Source organism: Echinops telfairi, unplaced genomic scaffold (genome assembly GCF_000313985.2).
Source record: "Echinops telfairi isolate 266 unplaced genomic scaffold, ASM31398v2 ScPeMD7_53;HRSCAF=182, whole genome shotgun sequence".
In the NCBI taxonomy this organism is placed as follows: Eukaryota; Metazoa; Chordata; class Mammalia; order Afrosoricida; family Tenrecidae; genus Echinops; species Echinops telfairi.
Window position 1 is genome coordinate 21,276,224 of NW_022103951.1, and position 12,508 is coordinate 21,288,731.

At 48.8% G+C, this 12,508-nt stretch overlaps 1 long non-coding RNA gene across 1 annotated transcript in view; it reads left to right on the forward strand.

The window, feature by feature from the left end:
* Window positions 1-11,425, forward strand: part of LOC123521742 — a 92,016-nt gene extending 80,591 nt beyond the window's left edge. The window contains exons 4-6 of the long non-coding RNA XR_006680099.1: window positions 6,861-6,992; window positions 8,120-8,231; window positions 11,342-11,425. This is a non-coding gene — a long non-coding RNA (uncharacterized LOC123521742). The remainder of the gene's footprint in view (window positions 1-6,860; window positions 6,993-8,119; window positions 8,232-11,341) is intronic.
* Window positions 11,426-12,508: the final 1,083 nt, after the last annotated feature.

A 12,508-nucleotide genomic window follows, 5' to 3' on the forward strand; every position in this document is an offset into this window, starting at 1 on the left:
GGGTGTTGCTTGTCAGGCTCCCTGTCTATAATTCTAACGGGATAAGCCATTCTGAATTCTAAATCTGCTTCCTGAGCTCTACTCTTCTCCAACCGTGGGAGTAAGGGTGCCTTCTTGCTCCTTGACTCTTTGCTTTTCACTTCCCGAGCCTCACCTTCTTCGTTAAATCTCTCTATTTGCATTCCTTTGGTTCTAAATCTCATCTCTCCCTCCAGCACCGACTGGCTCGATAGTATTGTGATGGCCTATGCTATATTCCGGCAGTCAGATGCGTCTACTCTGCCATCTCCTTCTAACTCAGACCTCGTTTTCTCAGCTATGCCTAAAATCTTCTCATCTGCCTGACATTCTGCTTGCTTCTCATCTGACTTAAGTCTGCGTAGCTTAGAGGCTTCTCACTGCTCTGCTGGTCTTGTTCCTTGACTCTCTCACCCTGCAGCAGCTCCAACACTGTTTTAATATGCACCCAGAGTGCCCTGCTCTCCATGGGTGTGCTCTGTCCTTCCTTGTGAGCTGTTCATAAGTTAATGGCTACCTTATCCCAGATCTCCGTATCAAAATTTCCTGACTCCTGAAAAGAAGGATTAAATTGCTTTACCACCTCAAGAAACTCTTTCATTCTCTTACTCATTAACACTACATTTTGTTTCTTCAAGAAGTGCCAAAGTGTGATACCATACTCTGTACTCATGCTCTTTGCCTGACTCATATCTCACTTGGAATAAAAAGCACACTTAAAAAACAATTTTTTTCCCCCGATTCACCCTCTCTGTCCAATGAGGCAATACAATTGTTATACGGGATGTAACTCAAAAGAGTTCTTTTCCTACAAGACCCCACGTGATGGGTGCCAAATGTGAGGGAAACCAGCCCGTAACACATCATAAAGCACAATTGCACAGCGATAATAAGTAAAGATTATAGTAAAGTCATAGAGAGCACGAGAGATAGAGGAGAAATTGAAATGATGGAGTCAGACACATTTCATGGTAGCATGCTCACCTCAGCCTCACTTGGTGGTCCACATGGGGAGAAAGAGAGATTTATTGCTAACCACGGCTTTTATATTCTCTGGGGCTGTGCAAGTCCCCTAATTACAAGTGAAGACATACGCCACAGGAAGGGGTTGTGCTATAGGTAATACACTAATGGGAGGGGGTTGGTCTAGGGTTTCATAGGCTATTGGAAGAGGAGGGCATAAGGGTATACATGTGACAAGCTGGGCAGACCGTAGATTCACGATGGCAGCCTGACTCTGGATATCACTGAACAGGTTAGGTTAGACCAGTTCTCTGGCTCACTACAGACACCATTATCAGTAGGGTGTGAACCCACCCTGCAGGGACCAAACTGATGACTGCAAGCCTTTAGGGAGAAGTAGCCCATTGTCCCTAACAGCAGGGAGTGGGCCCTACTTGTGGAGGGACTAGACAGTAGACTGGCAACTGACCGCCTTCAGGGAGGTCACTTGACAATCATTTACCATTAGCTGCAAGCAGTGTCCTAAGTCTAACATCTATTTGGGGGACACGACTTGGGAGACATCTTTCTGTTTCCCACATCCTCGTAGTCAGAGGTGCATGCACTTGGATGCTAACCAAGATGTCAGAGGTCAAACCCACCAGTTTCTCCCAGGGAGAAATACGACAGGGTTGTTTCCCCCACAAAGGTATTAATCACTACTATGGAGTCAATGCTGACTTATGCGTGGTATTCTGAGACTGTCTCTGTTTGCAGGAGTAGAAATCCAGGCTTGGTCCCTTGGAGCGGATGGTGGTTTTGAACTGCTGATTTTGTACATTGCAGCCTCACGCTTAACTATCCTACCAGGGTTCTCTCCTCAAAGATATAAAATGTGGGAAATCCTAGAGTTCTATCCTGCCCCACAGGATGACTGTGAATTGGAATCAGGTCCAAGGCGTTGAGTAGCGGTTCAGGAACATCTCAATAGACATGGAATCAATTGATCAAGTCCGTTAGGAATCAGTAACATCAAACTTGCCACCACAGGTGACTGGAAGGAAATACGTTGATTAAAGATCATGAATTCGCAGAAAGGGAGAGAACGTGTGATTTGTGGGCAGAGGGGTTTTATCTTCAGATTGATGATGCTTCTGTTGCCATGGAGAAAGGATGATGCTGTTTTCCTGGTGCCAACTTCTTCTTTAAGACGTGCCACGATACAAAGATAAACAACATCGCTGAACTGGTCTAGACAGTTCCAGCATGATAGAGGGGAGGCAGCAGAGGGAGACAGAGAAGAGACATCATTAGGATGAGTGCGGGCATCCTCGCGAGAAATTCACATCCCAAACTTCATGGGGCCGTGTACCTGTCAGGAGGCTACAGGGGCTTCTCCACGCGCTGTGTCTGGTTGTCAGAGCCCAGGAGAGACTTGACATCAGGGATGATCAAGATTTCCCTGAATGTTTGTACATGTTAATAATTTTGTAGCTTTCTATGTTTTGGAACATAAAATTTTAGAATTTTCTATATTTTTATGATGTCTGCACTAACAGGAGGCTACAGGAGATAGCCATCTGTTTCCTGGGGGCTCCTGAGTCCTATGCGTCTTCTAAAAATTAAGCCCCCACTACTCCCCTGCACACAATAGGGCGTCTGCTCCTCGGAGATTCACAGCCTTGGACATGCTGTGGGGAAGCTCTCTCCGTGGGCCACTCTGAGTGGGGAGCCCCTGGACTCTGGTCTTGTTGTTGTTCTCTTTTGTTTGGGTTGAGTGGAGTTGTTCTGTCAACGAGGTAATATGAACCTAGGTGTGTCCTCAATCCATGTCTTCCGAGACCGGATTCCTCCTCCTCTGGCCTCCTCACAGGAAGGTTCGAGGCTCGAAACTACCCAATGACTTAGCCGTCTGCTCCTGAAAGTGCCAGGTCGTTGGGAGAGGGAAAACCCTCTCGAGCCCAGCTCTCCCCGACACGTGAGGGCCCTGAGCGTCAGCCCAGTCTCCGCGAAAATAAACCCTAGTTTCCATCGGGGGATTTCACCAACCTTCCTCCTTCGGTGCCCAAAGTTATCATCCGTTTGCTTTTTTTCTCAACTCTCTTCCGTTCAAGAAGCCCTGCCCTCTCCCACCCACCGAGTAACATAGTTGGACGCCAAAGATACTACTATTGTGATCGTTGTCAATGTTCAACCTTTAAGGTTGTAACGATCAATATTGTTTAAAAACTCTTACCTACTGGAGAAACGACTACCAGAGGGCAGCGGTGTCCCGTGACTACTCACCTAATGGACATTCCCAGGACAGTCGTCTAAAACAATGGGTAGGACAGGGAAGAAAAGAGAAGACATAGAATGAACAGACAGCCGTCATCGTCCTGCGTCTCTATTGACAGGCGCCCTCTGAGTGACAGCTTTTAGAAAGGATGAGCTGTTTGGGGGGCACAGGAACCCCCATCCTCAGAGGCTTTCCTCCCAGCGGTAAATCTGGTAAGTGCTTTTATTTCGGGGGAAAGAACAGAGTGTCTTTACCTGCTTCCATGGCGTCGACTATGTTCTCTGGTGGAATACCATTCTCTTGAACCAGCTGCACAAACCTCTCGTAGTCTTCCTTCGACACATCTTTGGTTTTTGCTGTACATCAAGGAACGGGAGGCAAGAGGAAGAAGCATTTTCAAGATGACAGACGGTGGCTAGTGGATCTTCTGTCGGTCATATTTGGTGGAGCCCAAATAGTTAGCATGGTATTATTATGTGCTTTCTGAGGAGGAGACCTGGAAGCTCTAACGAAGATAAGTGGGCCGCTAATTGTCAGGACTGCCATTGGACACCGGCAGTCCTATAGAGCCACGGTGAGCCCAGCTCACCTCAATGACATGACTTTGCTTGTGTAGTTTTGCTGAGAAAACTAAAGAGCCCAGGGTGCCTACATGGATCTTGTCTCTGGTGAATCCCCTCTGACCAACGTTGAAGGGCGTGAAGAGCCTTGATAACAGTAGAAGAGTGCTGACAACTCAATTATGGCAGATGTAATTAGGTTAAAATGTAATCCCTGATCATTTTATCTCTCTTTTAACCCATTTTAACTTTGTCGTAATTTTTAAATTTCTTGGTTGTTGTTTTTATCGATTGAGATGTTTTTCTTCACTCATTTTGATATTGTTGTACTTTTCTGTTGTTGGTGGTTTTATTTGGGTGAATTTTGCAATGTATGAAGTCCAGGATAGGCAAATGTGAATTCCTGACTAATGGGGGATAAGGAGGGGAGGTTGGAGGGGAAGTGGAGAGGTAACAATGGATTCAAGAAGGAAGAAAATGCTCTGCAATTGATTGCGGCCATGACTCCAGAACCCCTTTGCTACGACCTAAGAAAGGACCCATATGAGATGTGAATTAGACCTCCATAAAACCACATTAAAAAAAGAGCCCTGAGAAGGTTGGGAGGGGGATCTTAACCTCAAGGCCATCATTTCAAACCCCCAAGCAGCTGCTCGGGAGCACGAGGAGGCGGTGGCTGCTGTCAAGATTGACATCCTCCGTAAACAGGAACAAAGCGACTCCATCCTATGCGGTCGCTGTCCACTCAATGATTGGATCAAGGGCAATGAGCTTGCTTATGTCATTAGGTTTGTGGAGGAACTCAAAGCGCCTGGGGGATGCTATCTGGTATAAGTTGGATTTTCAACCTTCAGGTCAGCAATTCAACCCCACCAGCTTCTCCAAGTGGCCAGGATGGAACTGTCTGCTCCCATCGAGATGTTCAATCTCAGAAACCATACCCAGGGTTGCTACGAGCCGGGACGGGCTGGATGGCAATGAACTTGGTTTCCAGTTCTGGGTGTTCTTGTCTGGCCCTCACAGAATGGGGACTCGGACTGGTTTACGCGCCCCACCAAGTACAAGAGCCCCGTGTGGCATGGCAATTGGAATACAACCAGGACAACACAAACCCACGCATCAACTTGGGAAGCAGCACACTGAATCTGCGACCATACCGTAGGTGGGTTTACTGCTCAACAGGTTCAAATGTATCTGTTATGGATGGAAAATGCACGTTGTCAACGCGAACCCCCATCCCAGAGGTCACAGGCGTGCAAGATCTCCGTTCTCTGAAGGAGGCTGTGTGAGTGGACAGTGTGCCTTCAGTCAATCTCTTGAGATATTCAGGGGACAGCTGCAACAAGTAGCAAGGACACAGCTGGACAGAAAGAAGAGCGAAGCTGTGTGACGATTAGCAAGGAATCTAGAACTCGGAGAGAGAGAGAGCTTTCTCTTCCAGCTATTGTGGTTAGGGTTGGGACCATTAAGTCTCTTCTGACTTGAATTATGTTGCAACCGAGGGGGAAAAGGTCAACAAACCAAAAACAGAGTAAAAAGAGCTAACTGAAATTAATCACAAATGTGCCCACAGACCACATCACGATCAACTGAGTAAAGAAGGGAGTTGTCAGATTGTTCGATTTGCTTGGACACACAGTCCATGCTCCTGGACGCAGCAGTCAGAACATCAGAGTCCTTCGACTACTGGTCCAGACCACTTTAAGTGTGGTTGAAGAGGGGTGTCACTTTCAGGGCCAAGCTAGCCCCGCCTCAATCTTGCAAGGTGCTTTCTAGAGCTTCATAAACATTTGAAAGCAGGGTAGTGAACAATGAGGACTGAAGATTAGATTCACTGAAATGTCATCCTCACCTGTCCAATCCATACCTGTAGCTCCCCAGTCATTGAGGAAACAACTTCCTGCACCTGGAAGCCACCTTGTTGGGATTTTCTGGGACAAAGGTGCTGGGGCACTAGGACAGTGCCCATCGTGACTCTGTGGAGGTGGCCCAGAGAATGTGATGGGTTGTGTGCTATCACCGAGACGGTGAGATAAAACCTTGGGGGGGGGGTGTAGGGGGGGAGGTGCTGCAGGAGCAGCAGGCTCAAGTCTGATCCGGTAGAAGCTGCTTCGTGCTGCAGCTGACTCTTCTTGGCAACGCTCTTTCGTGGGTCTCAGTTGATGTTGGGATAACCTCATGGTCTGGGAGGCTGACATGATTGTCGCCAGGACTATCTATACTCCACTCTGTCTGTTGGAACAGAAGCTTAAGTTCCAGCTCACTCGAGGGACTGGCCGGCATGGATAACGTCACCGCCACCTCAGCATTTATTGGATCTTAGGGCTGGGAGTTCACATGTTAAATCGTTTTTGTAAACTGTTTTTCACCATCCCTAAGAGCTCATTTCTCACCCCATAAACCCCAGGACTCTGTGTTTCATGAAAGCCTGACACCGTATTTCTCTTATTTTTGTGAACACCTGGTGCTGCCAATCCGGGAAACTACACAGTGGGGCCCTTGGGATACGTACTTAATAATTTAACCATTTTTGTGCTTTTGCCGTCTTTGTCTTTGTTGTCATCAAGTACCATGATCGATTTCTCATTGTGATGTAAAAACTGGTAAGTGTTATCTCCGTAATCTGTGAAAGTCAGAAGTCAGTATGTTAGACCTCTTGATAAGCAACGCCCCACATTTCTTGTCCCCTGCTGTGGTGTAGGGTGACCTATGCTGCGTCTCAGGACCATCCCCATCTTGCTGACCTTGCTCAGAAACCGTTAGACTCTGGGACGAGGGTTGGGTCTCGCTCGTCAACACCCCCTAAGCTGAAAGGGATGCCTGTGTCTCCAGTGGTGTCTACGTACCACCAGAGCATGGCTGCTATGGGGTGTCCTGGGGAGGGTTCTGAGTCATGGCCGCCATGTGTCAGACCGCAGGACCACCCAACAAGGTTCCCAGCGCTGTCCTCTGTAGATTAGATTGCCCCGTCTTTTTCCCTCTGAACACTGGTGGGTGCAAACTCATAACTTTCTGTTTGCATTCGACTGTTTAACACCACACCTTCCGGGTTCCTCTGCCAGGGCACAGGTTTGGGGACGGCAACAAAGTTTCAGAAAGAGAGGAAGCCTATTGTGGGTTGAGTGGTGAGAGGGAGTCGGATCGCGTGTACAGAGCGCATTGTCAACATCGATTGTTCTCACCGTGGAACTAAGGTGAGTCCGTTGTCAAGGACAGTTATTATTCAGAACAAAAGTTTATGATCTATTTGATAGACAGGTTATGGTCAGATTGTTGGTGGACAGAGAGATGGATGATTTTATAAATCAATAGTTAGATGGATACACAGATAGGTAAATAGATTAATGAAGTATAAATGGATGGATGGTTGGATCCATATATGTATGGATGAATGGATATAACGTGGATGAATAGATGGGCTGACAAACAGATAGATAGGTAGGTAGACTGGTAGGTAGATAATGGATGAATATTTATATGAAGCCTGGGTGGGTGGATGAATGAATGGGTGCGTGTGGGTAGGTAGAATCGCTCTAATGTTCTTCACTCAGGGTGGGACCATGTACAACAGGGTGAGCTATGGCTTGGCCCTGCGCCATCGTCACGATTTGTTGAAATGGTTACTGTGGAATTGTGGAATTGTGACAATCCATCTCACCCAGGGTTTCCATCAAGGTCACTGTGCCTCTACTTCATCCCAAAATTTCTTCTTCCAGCTCTCCTTCCCTCTACATAATGTGTCCAACGTGAGCCCATGGGACTATGTTCTCTGGGAGTGCAAACCGTTCCCACTGGCTGGTTTTCAGAAGGTGCTCAGCAGACCTTCCTTTCTGCTCTGCCTCAGCCTGGAAGGTTCCCTGCAACCTGCCCAACACAGGTGACCCTGCTGGTGTTTGAAGTAACGGTAGCAAAGCGACCAGCATGACAGCAGCAGGCAAGCCACCCCAGGAGGACACTGTGACAGATTGGTGGAAGAAACGGAGAGTCAGGCAAATTCTACAGCACTGAAGACAGTCGACTCCCAATGGAAAACTGCCGGGCCGTGTTGCTGCTCTGCACCCTGATCTTTCCCTCTGTGTTTGGGGGCTGTTGAATCTGTGAGCTCTTTGTTGTGCACAGGAGCCACGGTGGCTTTGTAGCGTCTGTTCTCAACTCACTATTGATTGGCATCAGACTGGGAGCTTGCCATGGGCCAGAGTGTGAGGATGTGCTCATTATAAGTTAGCAGACGCTGCGACTGGGGCTCGGTGCATCCTTTAGTTGCAACGATGAGCGGGCTCAACTGCTCAACTTAACTTTCCTGGTTTACGTCCATTCGTAGGCACCTCAGAAGAAAAGAAGCAAAAACCCACCGAACCTCCTACAGAGGGCAGTTCTAATGGTCGCCGCTGGGGCCGCCGTCAGTGGGACTCAGCTGCACTGCAACTGGCCTGGTATGCTTCTACGCAAGGGGTCATGGGGTGGTACAGAGGATTAACACTGCAACCGAAAGTCCCAGTCCACCCAGGGGCCCTGCAGAGGAAGGGGTGGCAACCGACTTCATAAAAAGCAGCCATTGGAAACCTCATCCACTGCACTGAAACTCCTGGCGAAACCCGGATCCCGAGTCATCCCGAGTCAAAGACTGGTCTGAGAGCTGACGTCTGGACACTCACTGCTGTCTGGTGTGAAACTGACCTGAATCGGAAGACAAGCATGGGGAGAGCCTCCTGGTTCTTGGGGGTGCATTTGCAATAAGGAGCAGGGGCTGTGGGGAATTCCAGACCTCTGCAGTGAAGATACTCACAACCAGTTCTGAACACACCCTTTTGGGGTTTTTCTCCCACTACTGAAATCAGCCGGCATCCACCGGAAGCCCTTCAGGAGAAACAAACAAACATCACAGCATTCCTAAGTGTGCATTCCCTTCCCAACACACTCTTCCTTCCTTTCTCTTTTTCTAAACGATTTTGTTCGATGGGGCGTTACTGAGAATACAGAGAACAGAGCGTCCATGAACTCAGTGATATCCACGCGTGTGGTTCAGGGTCACGGAGTTGTGTAACCGTTGTGCCCCCCCAACTCCCACCGAGTTGTTTCTCCCTCATGAGAACAGAACCATTTCTCCCTACGCTTCCGGTCAAAACTTTTCTGTCCTGGTGGTCAGTTTGCTCCTGTCTAGACAATTCTTATAGACGTACAATACTTAAAGCAGACATTATTACCCGTTCAGCTAAACATCGGTCCTTTCAGAAAGACTTCAGGTGATACTTTGATCTAAGAATTAAAACATAAAGATAGACTCAAGTCGGTCATTTCCGGGGCTTGTGCACCCTGCATGCCTCCAGGAAATCTGGATCCTATCAGAGGTGACTCTGGAATTTGCTCCTGAGGGTTGAGCAGGAACGGCAAATGGAGGAGCTCATGAAGGAAAAGAATTGACAAGGAGCTCTCAAGGGGCAGCTTGAGAAGAAAAAAGTAGCGTGCTGTCATGAGATCAGCAAAGAAACCGAGTGAAAAAACCCCAAAAGCAACAACATGCTCAAAGGAAATGGAAACGGGGAAGAGAAAGTTCAGGCCCAGAGTTGCCTCGCTGAAGGATTCGAAGGGCAACGTATCGCGTGCTGCAGAACCACAGCAAAACCACATGGAAGCAAACGCCAGAGTCACAGCTCCGAAATGAACTGGTTGGCATCCAACTGTTTCAAGAGAGCTGATGCGATCAAGAGCAGATGGTGCTGAAAGAAGGAGTCCACAGTCCAGCGAAGGCAGCAGCGAAAAAGGGGGATGCAGGAATGGGCGGATACCAATCCCAAGGTTTCAAGAAGCTCGTACAGCACTGGAAGGACTCCTAGTCTGAGCCAAGACATTTGGCAGACCTCGAGCTGACCAACTGAAAGACATCCAAAACTGTGCTGATGTCAAAGAACCAGGGCCCCAGCGGAATGTGGTAATGAACTACCGGAATCCCCAATATCACATGCAAGTGAGGGTTGGTGTTGCTTAAGGTCTTTCAGGAGAAACACTGCATCCACAGGGAGCTGACCACAGTTCACGCCAGATTGAGAAGACTTGGAGTGATTGCTGCCATGGCTGGCAGCAACAGGGAATCCCAGAAAGGCGTTTGCTTGTGCTGCATTGTACAGGCCCTCCACAGTGTGCAGCTTAACAAAGTAGGGACAGCACTCAAGGGCTGAGAACTCCAGGACACTTGATGGTGTTCATGCAGAATTCAACGTGCACCCAGAGAGAGTCGTTAAACAGAACTGGGGTTGTACCAGGGCTTTGAAATGAGAAAAGCTGTGTATCCCTTCACCCTACTTACTCCATCCTCTTGCTGAGCAAAGATTCCCAACAGCTGGACGGGATGAAGACGAGAAAGACAGCCGGCGTTGGAGGAAGCGTCAACCCCCCACACTCAGGTGGCACAGCCATGCTTGCTGCAAGGGAAGGCGACTCGGGGCACTCGAAGCTCAAAGATCCTTGCCTGCAGCGAGGATTCCGCGATGCACAACAAGTCAACGTAGAGAAAACCCAAATCCTCAAAAGCAAACCCGCAGACAACCAACCTCATAGCTGAAGAGATGCGGCTGAAGGGGCACATGATTTCCTTTTACTTTGATTCCCACGTGCAGGGAAGCAGCCGAGATGGCATCATGAGTGGCCTTGGTAGATTGTCTGCACAAGACCTCTTCAGCATGTTCATGAGCAAAGGGGAACGTTCAAGGCTAAAGACTGCCTGGCCCAACCCATGGTATTTTCAATCTTCTCCTGTGCAACTCTGAGACCAGATGCAGTTCCATCAGCTGCATTTTTGATGGGTCATGTTTAGGGAGATTTCACTTACTTGACGTAAAAGATTGCTGTTATGTAGTCGCCTCCTTTAGAAACAGTGAGGTTACGGAGGTATCCATGAAGTGGTCCACCCACCTCAATCTTCTTCTTGTCGCTCGCTGCTGCGTACGTGTTGTACCATATCCCTGTCATCTGCAAGGTGGTCATAAGAAACGTGAGTCCTCTTATCCGCCCACTTCAGACAGAAAACGAGGAACGGGTCTGATCTTGTTGAGGAAAACAAAATTAACCCAGGCCCACAATGCAACCATCAACCGGAGCTCAGAGTGCCTCTTGAGAGAGCAGCCACAGCTCCACCCAACCCCAAGGAATTAAAGTCCAAAGGAAGCAGAAGCAAAGCCGTTGTCATGGAGCTGGCTCTGATGCCTGACGATACCACAGGGGTGGCTGAGTCTCTTCACTGTGAGACACACCCACAACCCAACCCACTGACACTGAGGAGATGCTGACTCTTGGAAACCCATTATAGGACCTCTGAGACGCTGCATCTTCATGGGAACAGACAGCCTCATCTTTCTCCCTGAGACAAGCAGAGTGGGGAATTATGAACCGCTGTCAGACAGGAGCATGGCTTTAGGGACACACACATGGGTGGACAAAACCGCATATAGACTCTGATGCAAACTCATCTAGATGAACACACACACACACACACACACACACACACACACACCTCAGGTGACAACTTATTCTCCAACTGTTCTTCCAGTTTGGCACAAACCAGACCAAGGAGCAACATCAAGAGCAGGGTCTTCATGCTGAAGGTGATCATCAGTCCCTTCGTGACAGGAGCTCAGGTGAGATGGCAGGTGAGACACTCTGAACATGACCGCACCTTTATATCATTTCTGCCGCAAGGACCTGATGGTCGTCAGCCAGAAGGCAGGGCCTCGCTGCCAGTGTTATCATAAGATCCGGCTTGGCAGTGAGTCTGTCCCTTGCCTTGGGGATGTGCACTCATGATACTCATCTTCTGAGAAGGTTCAGGTCAGGTGGGAAATTAACCTTTCAGGGGACAGCAGGTACAGGACGTGATTAAGACAGTGTGTCAAGGAGAGTCAGGGGCCACCCCATCATTGTGGTTACGTTTGATTCCGTTGTTAACGTCACAGAGTTCATCCATCTCCTGCAGGGTCTTGCTCTTTTTAAATGACCCTGTACTTTACCATGAACTATGTCCTTCTGTAGGGACTGGTCCCCCTGAGAACATGCCTGACGTAGGTGAGACCAAGTTTTGCTCTCTGGGCTCTAAGGCGCATTCTGAGTATATTTCTTCCAAGACAAGAGTTATATCTTCTTCTGGTAGTCCATGTAAACTCAAGACCAGTGTTATCTCATTGACTGTCCGCGGGTGGACCTCACTAACTGAAATGCAGGGAGCTGCCCGAGGCTCTACCAATGGACAGGCGGCCTTTTCCTTCAACAAACCCCAGATGGTGGTTAAGCGTGCAAGAGACTTTGGAGTTGAGTCCGACCCTCAGTGGCCCCCTGACTGACAGGCTCAATGGCACTTCCCGGAGTTTCCAAATGTCTACTTTTCCAGAGGACATGTGTCAGGTATCACTCCGAAGGGGTGTCTAAGCGGATATGATCCTACAACCTCTGGTTACCAGCCAAGGACCTGAAATCTGTTGTTGGCTGCTGTCGGTAGGTTCCAATCCTTAGCTGCCCCGTGCACCCCGGAAGGACACCCAGTCAGGTCCCGAGCTATCCTCACCGTCGTTCCTCAGCGTGAGCCCATTATGGTAGCCTCTGTGCCTGTCCATTTCCTGCGCTGGGGCAGCTTGCGCACTGCGGGGCTGCTGGAAGCTCTGTCACTGGCAGTTGAAGGGCCGAAAGGTTCGCCACAAGGGGACAGCTTCCAGACTAAGAGCAG